Source organism: Polypterus senegalus, chromosome 15 (genome assembly GCF_016835505.1).
Source record: "Polypterus senegalus isolate Bchr_013 chromosome 15, ASM1683550v1, whole genome shotgun sequence".
NCBI lineage: Eukaryota > Metazoa > Chordata > Cladistia > Polypteriformes > Polypteridae > Polypterus > Polypterus senegalus.
Window position 1 is genome coordinate 54,202,058 of NC_053168.1, and position 23,672 is coordinate 54,225,729.

General features: G+C 36.1%; 1 pseudogene; it reads right to left on the reverse strand.

The window, feature by feature from the left end:
* The window catches only part of LOC120515488, a 94,620-nt pseudogene that overhangs the window by 60,658 nt on the left and 10,290 nt on the right, over window positions 1-23,672 (reverse strand).

A 23,672-nucleotide genomic window follows, 5' to 3' on the forward strand; every position in this document is an offset into this window, starting at 1 on the left:
TAAAATTGATGAAGATTATATGTATATGTATGTGTGTATATATATATATATGTATATATGTATGTATATGTGTGTATATATATATATGTATATATATTAAGTGCAAAATTCTTTTTTTTTTTTTTTTTTCCTCTTTTAAAGACTATATTGGTAACAGATATCTCTATCTTTTAACCTTAAAGCGCCACTGCATGGGGGCTTGATGTGCTTTGGACGTGCTCTGTCTCTGGGTATGTCAGAGGACTGGGACTGCATGAAGTGGGTTTTAGCCTCACCTGGGGAGGCAAAAAGGGAGGGTGGGGGTTAAGGGGAAGAGAAAGAGAGCAGGCTTGATCTATATCTAATCTATCATCTCAATCTTTATAATTATAACTATCAACGTAATAATAAGCTGCATGGCAACAACTCTTGGGGGAATAGGAAATTAAGACCTAAACTATTTCACTTCCAGTTAAGACTATAATATGACACCAAAAACTCAGAATCAGTGTCTCCATGATGGGACAGTTAACTTCGTAAGCTGGAATGTTAAAGGCCTGAATCACGAATTAAAGAGAAAGAAAGTACTTTCTCACCTAACAGGTCTAAATGCTAAAATAGTATTTTTACAGGAAACCCACTTACTAAGTAAGGATCAGTTCCGCTGCAAAAGACTGGACTGGCCAAATGTTCCATTCTAGTTTTATAAAGAAAACTAGAGGGGTGGGAATTCTCATACATAGAACAGTACCATTTGTAGCATCAGATGTAGTATTGGATCCTGAAGGGAGATATGTGATGGTCATGGGAGACTTATCTAACTGTAAAATGATTTTGATAAATGTTTATGCACCTAATGTTGATGATAAGGAATTTATACAAAATTTATTTGCATCCATTCCCAATCTGAACACTCATAAACTTATAATGGCTGGGGACTTTAATTGTGTTCTAAATCCACTTTTAGATAAGACTTCCTCCACAGGGGAACGCAACTAACACCGCAAAGATAATTACAAAGTTTATAACTGATCACAACTTATCAGATCCCTGGAGGTTTTAAACCCAAATTCAAGAACATATTCTTTCTACTCACCAGTACATCATTGCTACTCAAGGATTGATTACTTCTTTATAGATAATAACTTCTTGCCTAAGATTAAATCTTGTAAATACGATGCTATTGTTATTTCAGACCATGCTCCGATGATCTTGGAGCTGAAATTACTAAGCCCCATACACTCACCCGCAGATGGCGTCTCAATCCGCTTCTATTAGCTGACGAGAATTGTACTGAATTTATATCCAAACAAATTGAATTCTTTCTAGAGACAAATACATCCCCTGAGATCTCTGCAGGAATACTCTGGGAAACTCTTAAGGCCTTCTTAAGAGGACAGATTATCTCATATCTTTCCCACAGAAATAAATCCGAGCGAAGAAAGTAGCAGAGATAAAAGCGAAATTACTAAAATAGATGAAGAACATGCCAGACTACCAAGCGAGACTCTACATAAGAGGAGGCAGGCTCTACATTCAGAATTAAACCTCTTGACAACTAAAGAAACCGAACAACTAATTTACAAATCCAGACATCATTATTATGAACATGGAGAGAAAGCTAATAAGCTTTTAGCGCAACAAATTCACAAGCAAGATGTATAACGCAATCTCGTAATTACTAACACGAATGGAGATAAAATCATCGAACACAAAAATATAATGTACACTTTTAGAGACTACTATAAATCCCTATATACTACTGAGTTTAAAGAAGACAATATACAATCTAATGCATTTCTGGATAAATTACAGATACCACAAATTGACGCTATTAGTGTGGAGGAGCTCGATAAACCTCTGTCATTATCAGAATTACTGGATGCTATAAAGTCACTCCAAGGTGGAAAAGCAGCAGGCCCTGATGGCTACCCTGCAGAGTTTTACAAGAAATTCTCCGCTCAGCTAGCTCCCTCCTATTAGCAACATTTACAGAAGCCAGAGATAACCAATCTCTTCCACAAACCTTTCGCCAAGCACTAATCACTGTCTTCCAAAACAAAATAAGGACTTATTACAATGTGCATCATACAGACCAATTTCACTTCTGAATAACGACGTTAAAATACTCTCTAAAATCATAGCTAGAAGGATGGAGAAAGTGCTCCCTCAGTAATATCACAAGACCAAACTGGATTTATTAGGGGCCGACACTTATCTTCAAATCTTCGACGCCTGTTTAATGTAATATACTCACCAACTAAATCAAACACCCCAGAAATATTATTATCATTGGATGCAGAAAAAGCATTCGACATGATTGAATGGAAATACCTTTTACTATTTTGGAGAAGTTTGGGTTTGGCCCGAACATTTGTGCATGGATTAAATTACTGTATACTAACCCAGAAGCTTCAGTTTGCATCAATAACATTTGCTCAGACTACTTTAAACTAGAACGTGGCACAAGACAAGGATGCCCTTTGTCACCACTGCTGTTTGCAATTGCCATTGAACCACTGGCAATACATTGTCGAAATACTGATCAGATAAAGGGGATTAGCAGAGAAGGACTGGAACAGAAAATCTCATTATATGCAGATGACATGGTACTGTATATATCGGACCCAGAAAATTCTGTGCCTGCAGTCTTAGCAGCACTCACAGAATTTCAAAAGCTCTCTGGTCTCAGAATTAATCTGAATAAAAGTGTACTCTTTCCGTGAATTCGCAAGCATATAATATTAGATTAGACACCCTTCCTTTTATCATTGCAGAACAGTTTAAATACCTCGGGTAAACATCACAAGTAAACATAAAGCTCTTTATCAACAAAATTTCGTCGTCTGTATGGAAAAAATTAAACAAGACTTGCATAGATGGTCAACCCTTCATCTCACACTAGCTGGAAGAATTAACACTGTTAAGATGAATATTCTTCCTAAGCTCCTTTTTATTTCAAAACATACCAATATACATTAATAAATCGTTTTTAAGCAATTAGATTCAACAATAACCTCATTTATTTGGAATTCTAAACATCCACGCATCAAAAGAGCGAACCTACAAAGACAAAAGGCAGAAGGCGGCATGGCTCTACCTAACTTCCAGTTTTATTACTGGGCGGCAAATATACAGTCGATAAGAACCTGGACACAAATAGAAGAACATACACAGGCATGGACCGCAATAGAAGTAAAATCCTGCAGTACTTCTTTGTATTCCTTGCTTTGTGCTCCAATAAACACACGTTATCGGCAATACACTAATAACCCAATTGTGCTCCACTCACTTAGAATCTGGAACCAATGTAGAAAGCATTTTAAGACGGAGAAGCTTCTTTCTGTGGCACCCTGCAAAAGAACCACCTCTTTCAACCCTCACAAACATATGCAGTTTTAATATCTGGAAAAATTTGGAATTAACTTGCTTAGAGATCTTTATATAGACAACGTCTTTGCATCCTATGAACAATTACATTCCAAATTTAACATTCCAGCTACAAATTTCTTTCACTATCTTCAAATCAGGAACTTTGTTAAACAGAACCTTCCAGATTTTCCTCATCTTGCACCCTCATCCACGCTGGAAAAATTATTGCTCAATTTCAAGGAGTTAGACTCCATCTCTACAATATATAAAATCCTTTTACAATCCCTTCCTTTCAAAGATCCAAGAGGACACTGGGAAAATGACCTCTCAATTAATATATCAGAAAAGGAGTGGAAAGTAGCAATGCAGAGAATTCACTCAAGCTCCATATGCAAAGCATACAATTATACAACTCAAAATTATATATCGAGCACATCTGTCTCGACTAAAACTCTCAAAATGTTTCCAGGGCATGATCCAACCTGTGAACGCTGCAAAAGCCCCAGCCTCACTAGGTCACATGTTCTGGGCCTGCTCCAAATTAACATTATTCTGGACAAAAATTTTTAATTACCTCTCAGACAGTCTTGGACTCACAATCCCTCCTAACCCATTAACAGCTGTGTTTGGGGTTCTTCCAGAGGGTCTTAAAGTGGAGAAAGACAAACAAATTGTGATTGCATTCACTACACTGTTGGCACGCAGACTTATTCTGATAAACTGGAAGAACCCAAACTCTCCTCTTTTAAGTCAGTGGGAAACTGATGTGTTATATTATTTAAAATTGGAAAAATCAAATACTCAGTTAGAGGATCTGTGCAGACTTTTTTCAAAACATGGCAGGATCTAATCAGTAATATTTTGAAATGATTTTATAAAGCACAGAGAATTTGTTGATTTAGGTATTTTTAAAAGCCTTAAATTTTACACCGTTTGGCTTGCTCTCTCTCTCAAGGGTGGGGATCGATCTGTTCTTAGCATAATTCTTTTTTTTTTTTTTTTTGTAAAATTGATTGCTATGTATTGATTGTAATAAAATTAATAAAATAAAAAAAAAAAAAAAAAAGAAGAGGTGGAGTCAGGGAGGAGTGGAAATGACATCATGTGTATTTGGGCAGGGCCTCTTGTGACTGGAAAATGGAATGGAAGAAAAAGTTATGGACAGCGTAACTCTTGCTTCAGTTGCCACAGCGCACAATTAAATTAGTCCCCATAACATTTTCATGAAGTTAACATGTTTGACAGTATATCATCAAGTCAGACCTTTGCTATTATAACTGTTATATATTTAAAAACAACCCATGATCAACAGTAATTTAACTCTGTTGGGGTCTCTATTAATTTTTATTTATTCATTCATTTTTTAGCTTTGTAATTGTAATTTTTCTTTTACTTTTTATGATACGTTTTGTATGAAATGTGCCATATAAATAAATGTTGAGTTGCAAGAAAAATATCAGCTTTGTTTAATGAGCCAAACAGTGTTAATTGAATATACCCAACCACAGCTAGTACTAGTACTTGAGGCTCTGTTTGTTTTCAGATAACTCCCTTGATCATCTCTAACAAAAAAAAAAAGAAAAAGCAATTTATTCAATATTGTTGGAAGAAAAATCTTGTGTTTACAAATGATTCACTACAATCATTTTAAATAATCTTCCCAATAAGTAGTCTGAAAAACTGCCTTGCTAAAATGCTGGTTAGGTACCCAGGACAATGAGACTGTTTATTTCTATTTATCAGAAAATTCCTCATTCCATATTGTTCTGGATTTCCCCAGGTGGCAAAAGTTTAATCTTTCAATCAGTTGTTCTTCAAGAGAAATGACAGTGTAGAGTGAGACTTCACTGGAACCTGTTTAGGGGAAATTGAACTAACAGCACAGATTTTGTCAGTAGTAAACATTTTAACAAGTGAATTACTTTCCCAGTAGAGTGGTAATTGTAGTGTTGTCACTCAAAAAACTGATCGGGAAGATACATTTTCAGACTAAACAATAAACAATCATGTTCAAATTAACATGAATGTTAGGCCAGGCAGCTGGGTCAATAAGAATAAAATGGCCTACACTATACCTTGGCTGAATACTTTGGGAGTTGGTATAGCATTTGATCATTGTTGTGACCTGGACAGTTCAAATGGTATTTAAGAGGTATCTAATAGTTAAGTGAAACAAACTTTGTCATACACAGAAAAATGTCATTAGGTTCAGTGCAGGGGTCCTACATCGAATCAAACAAATAAGAAGAATTATCAGGTCATTCACTCTATTCTGAAAAGTTCAGGGACAGTGCTAGTTATAATTTGTTGCTTATAATGACATATCCTTGATTATAAACAATGTTTCCCTAAGTAAATGACCAATTTAAAACTACCTATTAAAAATAATATTATCTAAATAATATTGGAGAGTTTTTCCAAGGAAAAGAATAATTGTATTATTTACATATATTTATGTTTAGACTACTAAATAAATAAGAGTTTTTCTCCAGGTCAAGCCTAAATCGTAACCACTAAGTGACACTTTATTTTATTTATTTTTTGCGGTTGCCACAAACATCTGTGTCTTTATCCAAATTTTTGACAAAAACTGCAGTGACCTTCCTCTCAGCAGCATTGAAATCTTTAACAAATCCAAATCAAGGTTGTGGGTTGTGGAATCTCTCTTGTCGGCAACGAAAATCATTCTTTGAAATGATAATAACCACTATAGTTTTTAGGTGTCGTCATAGATGCCATCTATATTTGTAAAGTAATTTAACTCCTTAGCTAAGAATTTATTATTAATACCTATGAACTATATTCTGATGTGCTTGTCAAAGTGTATTGATCTTTGAAAGGTGAAAACGCAGTTTCAAAAGAGGCACATATTGACCCATGAACAACAGTCTAAGATATGGTAGGCAACTACTGCTCTGTGCATTTTCGGAACAATGTAATAGTAAGTCCTTGGTTCTGTGCTGTGGGAATGTCTAGACAAGGGCCAAATGAAGGAGTGACACTTTAACTGAAAAATCCAAAGTACTAAAGAAAGCACTTTTGTCCAGAAAATAGAAATCTACAGACTGAAAACTGATTTCTGGTGCGTCGTTGTTGTACATACTAGCAGGACCAGAAGGGGTGGGATTGAGACGTTGCAGCAGAAGAGACTTCATATGTTACCTGGGGACTTCTCCTCCATTCTAGGAATAGAAACTAAACCTAAACTAGTGATAATGTAACACCTTTAGTCTTAGATGAGTTCCCCTTTGCCAAAACCCACAAAACATTCTCCAAGCTCCCTTATCTAACAGCAGTTAGTTATTTTTTACTAGAGGTACAAAAATAAGATTCATTCAGCGTTCGATTGTATGTACAATATACTGTATGGCTATATAGTTCAGTGGTCTATATCCCTGTGTTATCAATAAGACTCCATCAGCCCGCTACCCACATATTGTACAAATGTAATTCTCTTATTTTAACAGGCATCAGCTACTGCTGATCTGAAGAATCTCTCTTGTTGAGAAATCCCTTAGATTTACAAATGAAGTCTTTATGTCTTTTTTTTTTTCTTTTTCACCTCGTTGCGTAAGTCATAAAGCGGTGTACTGTTTTGAGAGCTTTTTGAATGTCATAGTCTAATCAGCCAAGTACAAGAAAATTATACCTTTTTAATTTTGCCTCACGCCCAACATATTCCTTTTAAATCCTCAAAGTTCAGGCTTTATAATAGAAAAAAAGTGAACAATCATTTATATACGTAATAAAGGGAAGCCATCATATCTAACAAAACAACTACTAAGCTATGATTTGCTGTGTCTGTTCACAGTTCAACCTGGGGGGATGGTTGGATCCTTGTAAAGGATGAGGAGGTACAGATGTCTGAAGGTAAGTTTTGCAATTATTTAGAAGAAAGCAGGAAATATCTATGATTGAGAAGGGTACCGGAAGTCCCAAAAAGGCCATTAAAACAAGGGACACAAATAAAGAAAGTGAGTTCACTTCTGGCTGCTGACAAAGACAGAACTTTTTCCACGGCTCACTAAAGATGTACCACAGAATTTTCAACAGATGACTTAATTTTGCCAACTAGGGAACAACCTTAGACTGGTATAAAACCTGAGAAAGAAACCTAAACTATATATTGTAATTGAAAAGCCCAACTCTGGTAACTGGGGAAGAACCCAGACATTGCTAAAACTAGGAGGAATCTCTGATGATGTGAATTTTGTACAATTCTCTTGGTAAATAACAGCAGTACACATGTCAAAGGGAGTGTGCCCTGATAGCATGATCAAGGATGGAGGTATATTTGTCTTTTTTGTTTTGGAGATCAGATCTCCCCGACATGATCAAAATGCATAATATTATTATAATAATTTGCCACTCGGCCTGTTCATTCACTGTTCTCAAGAATTAGTGATGATGAAATTACACTAACTCATAAATCAAGATATTTTCTTTCTCTGTATTTGTTTTGGTTTATGGCAAACTACAGAGCTATGTGTTTTCTAATTTGTTCATGTCTTTTTTGTTTGCCTTTTAATTATCATGTTTCCTCACCTTTATTTGCCAATGCACATGTCTTCAAAAATGAATGGAGTTGTTTTTCCAGATCTTGTTCAACCAGTTTTCTCTAACATGTTCTATAAATGTCAATGCTTGTTGTTTAGGATGTATTACACCAAATACTTCCTGCTGTATTGCCTTGTTATAGTCACTGTGAAGCAGATTACAAAATAAAAGATTCCTGTTTACTTTTTGTCTTTTTTTTTTACTGACTTGTATTTTCATTTATGAGCTGTAGTACCAATAAACTTGTTCAGTATTTTTTTCTCAAATTGATGGGTTGCTTATCCAAATTAAGAAGCAGCAGATTACTTTTGATAGTGTTATAGAAGACCAAATGTAAAAGTCTGCATGCTTTCCTCTTGACATGAAAGCTTTTTAACTGAAAACAAAACTATTTTAGTCTATTTGTGCCTGAAATACTTTTATTTGAGATCTAAGACTCTTATATGCAAAATCCACTAGCCTGAGTATTAATATTTATGCTTATTCATAGCACCATCTTCACATCTTGTTCTTTCTCTGACCCAAGTAAGAATGTTTTCTAAAAATAAAAAGAGAAACTGGATTACCTGGAATGCCAGTTGTATGCTTTAAGCACAGCATAGTACTTTAGAGGATGGCCACGAGGAGACACCTATCTAATTACTTTGATTTCTAAGTGGTCTTTTACCTCCTAAAGTGAATTCTCATATTTGAAGAAATTGCATGAATCTGTGGGTACAAATGACTGTTTCAAACCTTTAGAGTTTAAAATTTTGAAATAAAGTTATTATTTAACTTTAAGTAAGTAAGTAAATAATCCATTCTCAATTCAGTGGTTTTACATATCAAAACATCAATAATAATTGTATTCCTTACAAAGTCCTAAAATTATATAAATGAAAGAAGAATAGATAGCATATTTTAATCTAAGATTTATTCAACAATTAGCTGTGTAAGCCCGTGTTGTAAAAAGCATGGGGTCCTAGAAACTATTGAAATTTTCAGAAAAAAAATGAAATGAACTACTTTGGGCATCTCTTTTCATTTAATTTTCATTTTGTTTGTGCATTAGTGGCTAAGCAACTGTCTTTCTTCTGAGGTTTAATTTTGCTGATGTGCTCACCTTGTTTGTGTATTAGCAGTGGGAGGAAAAGTAAAAGGCATACAGTTTTGCTGATATGCTTGCCTCGCTTCTCTATTAGCCGCTAAGTGAGTGACTCTTTCTTTGGAGGTTTTGTTTTGCCAACATGCTGGTACCTTACCCTGACTCCACCTCTCACTTACGGAATCGATAGACACACACACTTCCATGCAAAGACGAATATATATAAGATAACAAAAAAAAAAACAACATAAAAAAGCTGTGTGTGACAAAGTTATTATACTCTTACTTCTTACATATCAGTTAAAAATTTACTAGAATGAAATGAAGCAGATCAAGTGCACTGGATTTGCTGATGATCAGTAAGTGCTACCACCTCTGTATAAATGCAGAACATTTGACACGTGGGTCAGGAGAAATTAGGTTTGTGGTAACACTGTGCAAAGGACAGAAGGCAAGTGCAGTTATCTCAAAGAAGCAATTGTCACTGCTCATCAATCTGCAGAAGGTTATAAGGCCATTTCCAAACAAGTCCATATTTCTACAGTAGAAGGGATTATTTACAAATGTAGCATATTCAAGATGCTTGCCAGTCTCCCCGACATTTAGCTTTCCAGCAAAGGCATGTAAATATCAGACCATATGATGCTATAAGAAACTGCAAAAAATTCAAAAGCTACAGTACTTTCAGGGATTAATTCATAATAATAGCATCTAGAAAAGACTGAACAAGTAGAACTTTCATAGGAGGGTAGTGGCAGGATTGCTCAGGTGATGCTCATTTGTTTGTTTTATTATGTATCTGTTTTACCATTATGACAGTAAAGTCATCATGGGTATCATTTTGTAAGATTATGTTTTGGTAACATCACTTTGTGTCTCTGGTTTACATGGGCACCACCATTTTGTATGTCTTATCTTTGTGACGCTAAGTGGGTTCTGTTATGTACAGTATCGTTTTGAGATTATGTGTATTTTCTGTTTTTTTTTTTTGTTAAATTGGACTTATTATTTTCAATGTATTTTTGCAATCACTGTTTGTTAATTATTCTGCAATTATGAACATTCCCTTAAAGTGTGTGTCCATTTCCTGTGTTCTATGGGTGATACCCAAACAGGTGGGGCTACCCTGAGATCATCAATCCAGAGACTTCCTGCTGGCTATTTAAATCAAGGAAAAAGAGGGTCTCAGGAGTGGTGCATCAAGTTGCTGGAGTCTTTTGTATGTATTATTGTGTCTTTTGGAATTACTGTTTTATTCTATTATGTTCTGCTCTGATCTTTGGTTACTCACTTGGTTTGTGTATTAGGACTTGGCTACACGAGATTGCCTTTTAAGACATCTGCTTTTTGCTCTTTTTGAGTACGTTTTGTTATCTCTGTATATAATCTTCAGTTGGATCTTGATCTTTGTTTGTCCGCGAATGAATTAGAAGAAGAAGAAGCACTAGATGGCAGTAGAGAGACAGCTAAAACATAGGCATTGCACTAAGAATCTCCTCCAGGCTTATACTACTGAAGACTGTAGTACTCCAGTCACACCTCAAAACACAGACATTCAAACTAAACAAATTGTTGTGCTTTAAATTAACTAAAGAGATCTTCATTTAGATCTTGATCTTTGTTTGTCCGCAAATTCCACGCATGTGTAGACCACCTTCCAGTTTAGTACGTTGATAATCACAGATGTCAACAATTTGCCTGAATAACGAAAGGGGTGGTGGACAGTGTTACGCTGGTAAGCTCCTGAGGCCTGGTTAGAGAATGAGATTGCCGAAGATAAAAGGTACGTGTCTACGTAACATATGATTGAATGAAAGAAAGACAGTGGGTAAAATGAATGACAACGTAACAGCACGTTCCGGAAATTATTATTGTTACGTTGTAGCCGGTGAGTGCTGCGCGTCTCACAGTTGTACCGTGGCTTGCTCACATGTCAGTGAAGTGATCCCTATTTATGCTTTAATGCTGGATACCTATGTGTCCCCCTTTTATAACCATTGCTCCATGTATATTTCCTTACTCTTTGGATTGCCACAAAGCAACCTGCGAGATTGGAGAAAGGTTGAGAAGAGATTGTGAGAGGAAACGATAGCGTCGTGAAAACGAGACGGACTGTGAACGGACAGAAGCAGAAATGCTCCCACACCACCACATAATTACTATTCGGACAGTGATTACGAGTAGGCCAGTCCTAACGAATCAATGTTCAACGGTTTTCTTTTGTAATTTTGTTTCCCTTATAAAAAATCATAATGCTGTGCGACGAAGGGCCCAGTTCACAAATGGCAGCCGCGTTTAAACAGGGAGCCCTTCACAGACAACTTTAACACGCGCAACATAGTTGGGCGCACATGGCTAGTTCTTTATAATGGTTCATTGTTTTGAACTGTCTTTTCAAGCCAGAGTTTTCACAGTTTCTCCCTGTTGTAAGGCATTTTTGATATTTTGAGACTTTTAATTATAACTTGTTTATAAAGTGACTAAAAGTGCAGTACTCTGTTGGTAGTTTCTGTACACTGCCAGAAAATAGCTAATTTTAATGCATATTAAGTAGCCTACAAAGGTTTGGTTTTAGAAACAAAAGATATATCATGATCTACACCTTAACATTGCTGATAACACATATCTCAAAACCAGTTATTTTGAGTTACACAAAGAATCTTGCACATAAAATATATTTAACATTGGAAAATATAAGGCATATTTCCTTAAAATGAGAAATTTATCCTTGTTTTGATATAATGTTTTGACTTGTAGTGCACAAAAAAACTCTTGACAGTTTTGTGAAAACAGTATTTTATTAAGAAACAGTATCATATTAACACAGAGAAATAGAAATAATGTTAGCAGAATAAAAAAGTCTACAAATAAGAAAAGAAGAGAAACACCATTTATATGGTTACTATGAGAAATTACTTTACAGGTCTGACAATGGCAGAATGACTTGAAGTTCAAAATTCAGTTTTAGTAAAAATGTTGTAAGAGTTTTGTTTTTGATTTTTATCAGAGCATGTTCTTGTCTTGATCTGTCTTCGCCTGCATGCAAAGGTTGCATAACATGTGTCATTCAAATATTATAGTTTTCCCCAAATGTTTAAAAACATTTCCAGAAACTATGGCTCAGTTTCTCAAAACTCTAAATACAAATTGAAAAGGGTTAAGTACTTTGTCAGAACCACACAAATCACTTGCAAAATTAAACACAGCACTCAAAACCATGCTCTCTCTTCTTGAAACGGATCCCTTCCACCTATACAATACACACAGCTGTTATATGATTACGTCTTAAAGAGCACCAAATAAACACTGATGTGATAAATTCAAAGCATTACCATCAAAAGTGTTCATGTGTGTTTTGGCTTCATGAGTCCATATTACATATTCAAATGCATGCAAGTTTGTGGAAGTAAGTTTCCTTTTTCTTGTTTTGATGACGTGTGGGTTTTTTGTCCTGAAATAGCATTACAGTAACAGTACAACATGTATATGCAACACAAATGTTGCCTGCAGTTTTTTCTGATTGCTTACACACAAAAAGTAGAACCTGAGGCACAATCACAAAAACAATCACCTCATGTTCCAAATCTCTTCACTAAGACTGCAAAACAATATGCTCATTCTCTACTTGGCACTCTGTTAGCAATTTCAAAACACGCAATTTGCAAAACATTACACACGTTTCTCTACATTACACACAGTTTGCAAAATAGAACCATGTTGTGTGTTCATTGAAAAACACAGGTAATCAAAATTCAACACTTATAGGTTAACTGGCTACACCCGATTCTCAGGTGTGGAAACACTCACAGTTATTTTCTCCACTTAGATAGCAGATCATGAGCAACAGATTTCTTATCTTGCTTTCACAATAATGGAGGCAAATATTGCTCAAAGAGATATGGGTGTGAGGGTAAGTGGAGGATGTGGACAAGAAAGAAGACTAAGAAAGTCCATAACTAAAATACTGGTGCATGGTTTGAGTATAAGGGAGGCTGGGCAAAGAGCCCAGCCAAACCTTAGCCACTTCTGTGTAGCTGGGGTCATCCGAACATTCAAAAATGAAAACAGGTAAGTAACCTACAGACTTCATGGCTATATGATACTTTTTTTACATCACTACATACAGTAGTGCTACCACATCTATGGTAGATCTATAATGTATATTGTCTAGACATACAAATTACAGTAAATGTACAAAATTTCATTTCATGCTGCACAACATCTTGCAACCTAACCATTCACATCATGGTTGTGCAGAATTGAAAAACAGCCACTTTCTGATGGAAGAAACCAGCTCTTTACCCCACAGTTGGAGGAGCATATTGTGAATATGGTCTTGGCAAACAACAGCATTCGATTGAGAGAACTTCAAAATCATTTTTTCTTCAGTAATATCAGATTGTCAGTATTTGTCCCATCTTCTTCAATGACATTAAATCAGAATGAAGCAGCTGTACAAAGTGTAATTTGAGAGGAATAAAATAACTATGAATGGTATGAATTGAGAGCCTTTCCTAGCTTTTTTGTCATTGTTGTTATAGTTACTGTATACAGTAACAGTGCATTGTTACACCATACAGCATTGACTGCTCCGCATTTGTTTAGAGTGTTCTGTAATGCTCTTGCCTTTGCTCATTCAGAGAATTATGGAGCAAGTTGCTGACAGAGTGCATCATGAGTACATTTATTTTTTCGAGGTTGGCTTCAACTTGAGCAGAACAAGAAACAGGGAAGAAATATTGTAGGGCAACATGCCATTATCAATGTTCCAGGAAAGTGAAGGACTAACATTACTATATGTGCTGCCATGGGACAAAATGGGGTCTTACATCACCATTCTGTTCTTGGACCATACAATACTGACCACATCACAACATTTCTCAACACTCCACACAATGTCATGATTCCTAATGAACATCAGAAGGGACCACAGCTGTCCAGGTATGTCATCATCTGGGATAATGTGAGCTTCCACTGGTCTGCTATGGTCCAAAATTGGTTTGATGACCACCCACAAATGTTTGTGCTGTATCTCACACCATACTCTCGATTTTTAAACTCAATTGAAGAATACTCTCATCATGGAGGTGGAAGGTATATGGTCACCAGCCATGCAGATGTGTGCCACTTCTCCAGGCAATGGAGGAGGCTTATGGATATATAGATTCAGGGACATGCCAGGGTTGCATAGGCTACTCTAGATGATACTTTCCCTACTGTCTTACCAGGGAGAACATTTTTTGTGACATAGATGAGGTGATGTTGCCAGACCCAAACAGAAGACAGGATGCTGCCTAATTGTATCCCTTTGTAATTCTTTCCTTTCTTTTTCTGTATCACCTTCTGTATTTTTTGCCTAGAAGCATACAATACAGGATGTCCCTGCCCAAACATGGGGTTAAATGTATTTGTTTTTGGAAAAATAAACTTTATTTTTCCGTTGTATGTTTTATTGACTAATGCATATATTTTGAAGAAATGCCTAAATATTTTTTGAACCATTTACAGAAGATTGAAAATGTAACATGGAACGCAGTGTTATGCATTTATCTCATCAGTGTTTAGTTCAATAAGATGGTGTACTCATTTGATACTTTGTGTGTAGAGTTTCGATGCAATAGTGTCCTTTTCATAATGGATTATATGGCTTTGAATGAAGTGTGTGCTTTCTTTTTTCTTTTTTTTTTTTTTTATTAATTTTATTACAATCCATACAAAACAATCAAGTTTTTACAAAAAGAAGAATTGAGTTAAGAACAGATCAATCCCCACCCCTGAGTGCTTTCTTAAGAGTTTTATGCTGTTTTTCACTTTGCGCAAGTAGTTTCAGGGTTTTTGTGTAGAGTTTGACAAAATTGCACTAAGGTTTAAGGAATTGTGTGTAAGCAATCAGAAAAAAATGTATTTTATGTGGTGTGTAGCAAAACTCAGTAATGTCACCTATGTAATGTAAGTACAATGAGAAACACTACAAAGAAAATTAGTGCACAGATACAAAAAGGTAACAAAATAAATATGTATTTATTACTGCAAGACAAAGTGTCCAGCTCAACTGAGGCTTCTGTTATACTTTAACAAACAATTAAATTGTTCTTCCAATTGAGTTTGCACAGGTCCAATGTCAGTGAGAGTAATTGGTAATCAAGGTGTTGTAAGTGAACAAAGTGTGCTAAATGATGCGGTTTCTGCTCAGAGATTTGCAAAACAGTGATTTAGATTGATAATTGAATGAGACCAATGGAATTGTGCTTAGAGTTTAGCAGTTGAAAGTCATATTGTTAATACACAAGCGTCACGTTAAAGAATTGTGTGCATAGTTCCATTTTTTGTGTGTACAAAATGGGGGAAAACTGTAATCACTTTTAATAATCAAAAAAAAAAGAAATATTACAGGATTAACATTTTACAGTAAAGTCTTATTATTGTGTTTCCAGGCCTGGACATCGTTATCTTCAATCCAGTGAATGTATTTGTTTCTCCCCTGAAGTTCACAATCAGTCAGTTTTTCTATTTAAATTTCAGGAGCTGCTTAATGTCACAAAACTATCCTCCATCCTTATTCTTGCATATAGTTTCATGAATACTGTTAGCTCACATTAGGACTTCATTTGAAGACATTATAACACTACTTACCTATATTTCATCTATCTGCCCAGCAGTTTCTGTTGAAGTGTAATGTTCCACTTTTCTGGTTATCTTATAAGTTTGAATAATATTTGTAATAACTCTGAAGGAGAATCAATGTTAATGACATGCAAAATACCCTTAAGGTGTGTAGTCATGTTAGCAGCTGCACATATTACCCAAAAGATTTTAATGTTTTCCTAAAATTGGGATAATTAGAGAAATAGTGCGTTGGTGTGCCACAGAAGTTATGCGGTAAGCCTCAGGTTAATAACTGTATCCAAGATGGCTGCTAACATGAACGTGGGCACTGTGTAGTCACCTCTGAACTTCCTATCCTGCTGTAACAGAATGCGCACATCCTAAAAGGGAGACTGTCAGGGAAGAGATTGAATTACTATTGAAACATTTAGAAAAAGTTCAATGTCTCACTTTTAAGTATAGTTTATTCATTTGTAGAAAACTAAATATTGAGGTATATCAAAACCTTATCATAATTGTCTTGCATACTATTTGGACCTCAGCACCCATATACTTGGCTGCTGTTTTTCATTAGAATGAAATTAGATTCTCTGGAAACAGTGTTTAGATTAAGCGGAATTCATTTTATGGTGTTTCTAAACATATATTCAGTTTTTTGCTCTCATTTTTCAACTTTGATTGTCAGATAGTTATTTTTTATCTGATCATGTACCAGATTTGCCCAAGCCATCACAATTATGTCCTTTAGAACATACATGTTTTAACCTTCAGATCTGATCCAAGACAGTTCACCACTGCAGACAGAACAATTCCATTAGTATGGGTAGCAAAAAACATGAGGGTACTGTAGCACCAATAGCACAAGATCCAAGTGTAGTATAGATCAGATGAAATAACTCTGCAATGTGCTATATCCTTAGCAAGTCATTGTTTCATTACAAGACAAACCACAACATGTACAATGACAGTTAAATGGAAGGAAGCTGTAGTCAGTGTTGCTTGCAGCTATATTTACCATTAGTGATTAACATTTTTATTTTTGTTTTGCCTAAGAAAACAATGCATACTGCACCATAGGCGTAGTCATATTATCTCACAGCTCTTTCGTCCTATACAACATTATCTGGTGCCTTTCTGTCTAGTGTCTTCATGCTTATCCATTCTTCATGTAGGTTTATGCAAGGTGCTTGTGTTTTCTCTCAGTTTTAAATGATTTGATACTGCTATAAATAGATATTAAATTACACTTTTTTGTATATGCAAACATGGGATGCTCATTTTAGCAGAGAACACTGTGCATCATGTATTCAGAGTTTAAAAGTTTTTTTTCTACTTCCTATTGCCCAGATCAAAATTAAGTCACTCAATATAAATATAAGAAAGACTTATGCTTTGCATGGTAATAGAAGCATAAATCTTAATTTAAAGCATAACAATAAAACATCTTCATGTATTCAAATCCATCATATTACACATTACACCTTGTAAAATGTTTATTCTTCATGTGGATATAGGTTGTTGTTTTACTATAATCCTCTTTATGAAGGGGTAATTCATACCTTCAAATAAGTTATTTATTAACTCTCTTAACTGTTTATCCATTTCTACTTCCAGGGTATTTAGCACTGTGGTGTGATACATCTTGCTATCACCATTCGATTTATTTTAGAAGAATACAAAATCTTAAAATCATCTGTCTGTATTTATACTGGGGAATTTGAGACTAAATACTTATTTTTGTACGAGAACAAATTACATAGAAAAGCAAAAGTGAATAATGGTACTGCCTACCACTTAGGAGCACTACACAAAGTGCTCTATTTTTCCTGAGAATTAATATGAGAAAGTGACCACTGATTCTATCTAAATTACAATATAAGAATGAAATCATACCAAAAGTACACAACACATGTACCTCTTTAAAGTGCTGGTGTAAAGACATAATTTTGTACTTAAGGTAAGATATGCCTGCTTCTACAAAACATTAACAATTATGGAGATAAACTTTGGAATGCTTTGCTTAAACAGACAACTGTCTTTAAGGTGGTTCATGACAGGAATGTGGTACTGAAACACCTTTTAAAAAAGACACTCATAAAAAGCTTTGTTTTATTATTCAACTGCCTCATAAGGTGCTTAATAGACGTGAGAAACTGCGTCGAGTTTCTGCCAGTCTCACTCAGACCAAGATGCCGTACTATCTGTGAAAACTGTTCTGCTATTTTTTTATGATGTCCAAAATTGTGAGCACAGCATCAAAGCTATTGATGTCATGTATTTAAACCTAGAAGGATGACTTGATCATAATTGGGAAGTTTTAATTTGATTGTTTTTGCATGGCAGCTGTCACCATTTACCCAGCTCAGAACAAACATATGTTGACCCAAATATGTTGTATCTGAGTAAGCTTTTTGATTGGTAGTGCATGCTGTGTGTTGTCACACACGTGTGCATGGGAGGCAGCTAAAGGGTCCGAAATGAGAGTAATTCCATGCTAGACCAGGGGGAGGCGGAGTGCACTGTCCTTTTTTATCACTTTCCTGCAGACCGTTCATGTGAAATTCCACCTGTACTAATGATGTCACTTCCGGTTCTGGGTCCTGGGATGACATCACTTCCGGTGAAGAACCCATGACCGAAGAGACTTCTGATGATGTCACGTCCGGGTCTGAACCTATGGAAGAGGACCCTTACACTTCCACCTACGATGACTTCACTTCCTTTTCTGGCCTTTAAAACCGCCATATTTGACTAACCTCATCAGTTCTGTTTTGGACTCCATTCTGAGCACATCAGTGCTAGCAATCTACCCATTTGCAGCCAGGGAATATTATACAGGTGTCTGCCCCAAACCTTTTTATGACTCTTGCGTCTGTTTTTTGTGACAGCGTATATTACGCACTCTTTTTTCTTTTTAATTTTTAGGCTTAAATAAACTTTCAGTACAGTATATACATTTGGTGTCCACTGTTTGACACTTACATGTTAACACAAATAGTCCATTCCTCCACACAGGCAATTATATTTATAGCTCAATATACAATATATAGTATGGAGACCTAGTCTGGAGGTTTAGTTATTGTTTGAGCAAACTTTAGAATAGATAAGATACATGATCCAAATGACTTTGACTGTGCTTTATTGTGTCAGATATGGTAGGTTCAGCTTCTCAGAAAGAGGTGCCATCCTGGGATTTTGTAAAGTCTCTAAAATTTAGCAAAGACTGTTATAAAAAAAAATGCAGTGATTACAAGTTGTATGGGCAGAATCAATATGTTAATAGCCAGACTTATTCCATCCTAGCTGACAGAACCACCACAAAAACTCAGATAACAGCTGTTTAAAATAATAGTGCTGGGCAAAGAATCTCTGAACACACTATGTGGGAGAAGGCTAAACCCGTCTCTACTATTCTCAGCTAGAAATGTGATGAAAAGCTACACTGGTCACTTGGTTTGACAAAAGCTGAATTCTGCTACAACATGAAGATGATAATGTCAGAAAGTGTCATAAACAACAAGAATCCATGGTATGTGGTGGTAAGTATAATGGTTCTGTGGATGTTTTCTTTGCACACATCGAAGATCTTAATACCAGCTAAGTAGAACTAGGATGCCATATCATATCTAAGCATTGCCATTTATCATCTATATCCCTTGAAGTCCACAGTTTTTTTTCTCAAATAAATAATTACATCAGTATATTGTGATATGTTCAGTATGGATGCATTATCTCAAGTGGGCCCCATACATGTAACATTGACTTCATTCTACTTCAGTGGTCTACACAGCACCCAGATCTCAATTCAATAGTTCCCTTTTGGATAAGGTTAAACACCACAAATATGGGGCTAAAATATCAACAGATATTGAGTCAATATGAACCAAAACATTTAAGGATTATAGCTAGCACCTTAATGAATAAGCATCTCAAATTATCCAGACTTTTCTGGAGAGAAATATCCAGTAAGATATAGGAACACCAAATAAATTTGCCGTTTAGTGTATGAATTACTTTACCAACAAATTGTAAACCAGGGTACAAGAATGAGTGAGTGTTTTATGTTTACCCCTATTTTCATCATTAGATATTCTTCTGGCTACCTTGTCCTGCTGTTGTAACTGGAAGCAGTCCTAGGCCTACAAAATGTCTGTATTTTTCAATTAGTATATCTATATTTTTCAGTTTAGAGTTCTGTGGATGTGCAAATAAGTAGGAGATTTAAATGTAATATCAAAGAAATTAGCATTGGTGACAACCACAAGATAGAGAAGCATATACATCAAACCTTAAATACTGATCCATATGCGTTGGTTTAGGGTACAGATCAACTTTCAAATGTCCCCCATTGCTGATGGAAATTTCACAATCTAAGAAAGCTAGCCTGTCCTGTTTCATGTCCTCCCTGGTGAACTGGATGTGTTTGTCTACTGAGTTGATGTGGCCAGTGAATTGTGGTACTTCCTGAGATTTGATTTTCATCCAGGTGTCATCCACATACCTGAACCAGTGGCTCGGTGGTGTTCCAGGATAGCATAATAGCGCCCTCTTTTCAACTGTTTCCATTGGCCAGAATAGGTGAAACTGAGGAACTCATGGCGCACCCATGTTTCTGCCTGTAGTACTGGCCTTTGTATATGAAATATGTGGATTGAAGACACAGTTCCAAGAGCAGACACACATGATCAGTGCTAAGAATGGTCTTTTTTCTGAGTGTGGGGTCATCCTGTAATCTCTTACGGACCACCTCCACTGCTTCCGTAACTGGAACGCAAGTGAATAGACATCTAACATAATACAAGACCATAGTGTCATCTGCCTCCATAATAACATCTTTCACCTTCTCTACAAAATCCAAAGTGTTCTGAATATGGTGTTTTGAGCTGCCTACCAACGGGTTGAGGACAGCAGCTAGGAACTTTGAGATGTTATATGTAACCAAATTGATCATGCAGACAATGGGTCTTAACTGTGCATCCTGTTTATGTATTTTCGGTAAACCATACAGACTTGGTGTAGCTTCCCCTGGGTATAATCTGTGGTATGAGGTCCGGTCAATAGCGTTGTCATGCACTAACTGCTTGAGACAATTTATCACCTTTTTCCTGTAACCACTACCTGGATCTTGTTTAAGGAGTTCATAAGTGTTTTTGTCACTAAGCAGAGACAAACGTTTCTCATGACAGTCCGTCTGGTTTAGCACTACTATGCACCTCCCCTTGTCTGCCGGAAGGATGATGATGTTGTCATCCTTACTGAGTGCCATGAGAGCCTTCCTCTCCTAAATAATGATATTGGGTGCAGGGGGCTTAGCATTGCTGAGACATGCCAAAACTTTTATCCACAGTTACTCCGCTTCCACCTCTGCAATGTTGTTATTTCTGATTGCTGACTCTGTGGCTGTGATCAGTTCCACTAGCCAGATTTGTTTCGGTTTGACAGCAAAGTTTAACCCTTTAACAAAGACTTTTTTTCTGCTTGGGATTCTTCACCCACTTGTCCAAATCCTTGGTTTTTGTCTGGCATCCTTCTCTCTGTTGGCTGTAGAGGACACTCCCTATCGTATGCTGATGTTTCAGGCACCCCACAAGTAGATCAAACTTCCTCGGCTACCTGGTCTTAGACTTTTCATGCTGTGCTAGACAAGCCTTCTCAGTGAATTCAATCACCTGTTGAAGCGTTTTCTCATCTAAAAGTGATGAAAGCCTTTGCCGGATCTGCTCCTCTTTAGATTTCATAACAATAGTAAAGTTAGTTTGCCTCACCCATTCGTTTAGCAGCTGGCTCTGTGCCTTCTGTAGGATTTTTGTAGCTCAGAGACCCTTCACTGACGATACATCTTTCACCATCTTACAATGCGGTGATTGCAGCCATTCCCCAACTCTCTGTGAATGGTACTCTTGACTATTGATCAATGTACAATTTGCATATCATTGATCACACGGCCCATTGTTAGTCAAAGGTGCTAGTTCGGTCATTAGGCCAAGGTACTGTTTATAAGGTTGGAAAAACATGCAGTCAACTGAGACTGAGGAAGTCACTTGATGAAACGTTTCGGAAAAAAAAATTATGTCCAGATGAACAGAATCAACTTTCTAGAAGTTCCTTACCTGGATTATTGAGCATGCATCGAGACAATCTAATGAATAGAAAAACTCATTGTAAAAGCTACCACAAAAGCCAGAATTATTGTAAGCCACCCTAATTAGGTTTGTTCATGAGAAATATAATAATTTAATTCATGAAGTAGAAGTACATAATAAATAAGAATAGTTGCATCAGATATTTGAAATATTAAATGTGTGCTTCAATTTAAATGTTTATAGTCTAAAAGTTCTCAATTGTAATCAAACATAACAATGTATTCATAATCACTGATTTTGAAACAATATATAACATGCTTATGTTTAAAGTTTGTCGGTTCTGACTTTCTGGTAGTGGCTCTTAAAGGGCTAAGACTTATTATTATATTATCGTATTCATATTCATTATCATATTCATGATAAGCAACCTTGAAGTAGCATGAAAAGACACTCCACTGGCCTTGTTTTCTGAAAAGCAGAAACTCTGACCCCTCATATTCCATTAAGGGGTGAACCCCTAGGGTTGGTTAATGTGAATTGCACAACATCAATTCCTTCTGTTCATTTTTGTTTAAAACACCTGTTGATTTATTCTTTATCATAAAGTTGCGACTTCCTGCACAAAATATGGTCCAAAGATGGCCTACAAATTAGTGGTTTTTCAGCGTGAAGGGGCCAAAAATAGCTGGGAACCCTAAAAAGCCTGAAGTCTTGCACAATTAGACATCCAGATGAGTTGACTGATATTTAATATGTGGGGGTTTTCTTGTACTGTAGACTCAGGAGGCACTGGACAAAAAAAAAAACTGAAGTAAAATGAAGTGTTCTCAAGTAATTTTTATAAACATACACAGTAAGACACTTGTTCAGACATGGAGCAGATGTCCAAAGAATTGTAGATCTAGATAAAATGAGTAGTCCTCTTAAGCATTTAGAGACACAGTAAATACTGAAATCAACCATTATTGGGTGGTGATGAGTTGTCACTTGTCCTTGCAGGCAAAAATAGGGAGTAATGCCCTAAACACGACACAATCATTTGCATACTATAATATCCATACCTTGCCATGTTAGAGAAGCCGGCTTCACATTATGCAACTTCTGCTTGGAGGGGATGCCAAACATGACATCTGCAGTTGGTAATCTAGTTACAGAGGATCTCATACTACATGACTGGGGATCACAGGGGATGACACACTACACAACTCCATGATGACTTGGCAGCATAGTTTCATATTTCAAAAGTATCTCAAGCTGACTCCTTTACTTCACTGCCAATAACATGCTACTTGGTGTGCTGTATTATCTGACCTTTTTTTCTTTTTTATTCTGTTGTGGTATGCAAAACATGAGACATCACCTCCACTCTGTTTGTGAACTCCAGACATGTGATTTCCTCGGTTTCCTTGTAACAGCCATGCATGCATTTAATTACCATTTGTGTGTTTATTGGATTCTCACATACATATAGCCTACTTCTATAACTTAATATAAAATCAAACCTGTTTTATTCAGCTGCGAGTGAGTCACAGACTGGTTAGACTAAGTTGCAGGGGAAGTCATACTATACAACTGACCCCAACTTCCTAAAATTATATAAATGAAGTTTGTGGCTGAAAAAAAGTGAATTGTGAAAGAACCTTAAAATGTTGTAGAAAACTTCTGCGCAAACTATACAGAGGTAGCAAAAGGGCCAGAAATTGAACCCTGGTCTCCAAGAGCTGTGAAGCAGCAGCATTAAACACTGCATTACTGTGCCCCCCTTAAAGAGCTTTTGAAATATTATATAATTAGAAATAATGCACATTATTGTGTCTTAAAGCTCTAGAGATCTGTGTTAAGTTCACAAAAGTTACACTTTTTTCCCCATTTCTATGACAATCTTCCCTGTATCTTTCTGCTTCCGCTCAATACGTGAGGCCAATACTTAATACTTAATTAATGCAGACCGTGATCATGGGAATGAATGTCAATGTGTACATTCCATATGG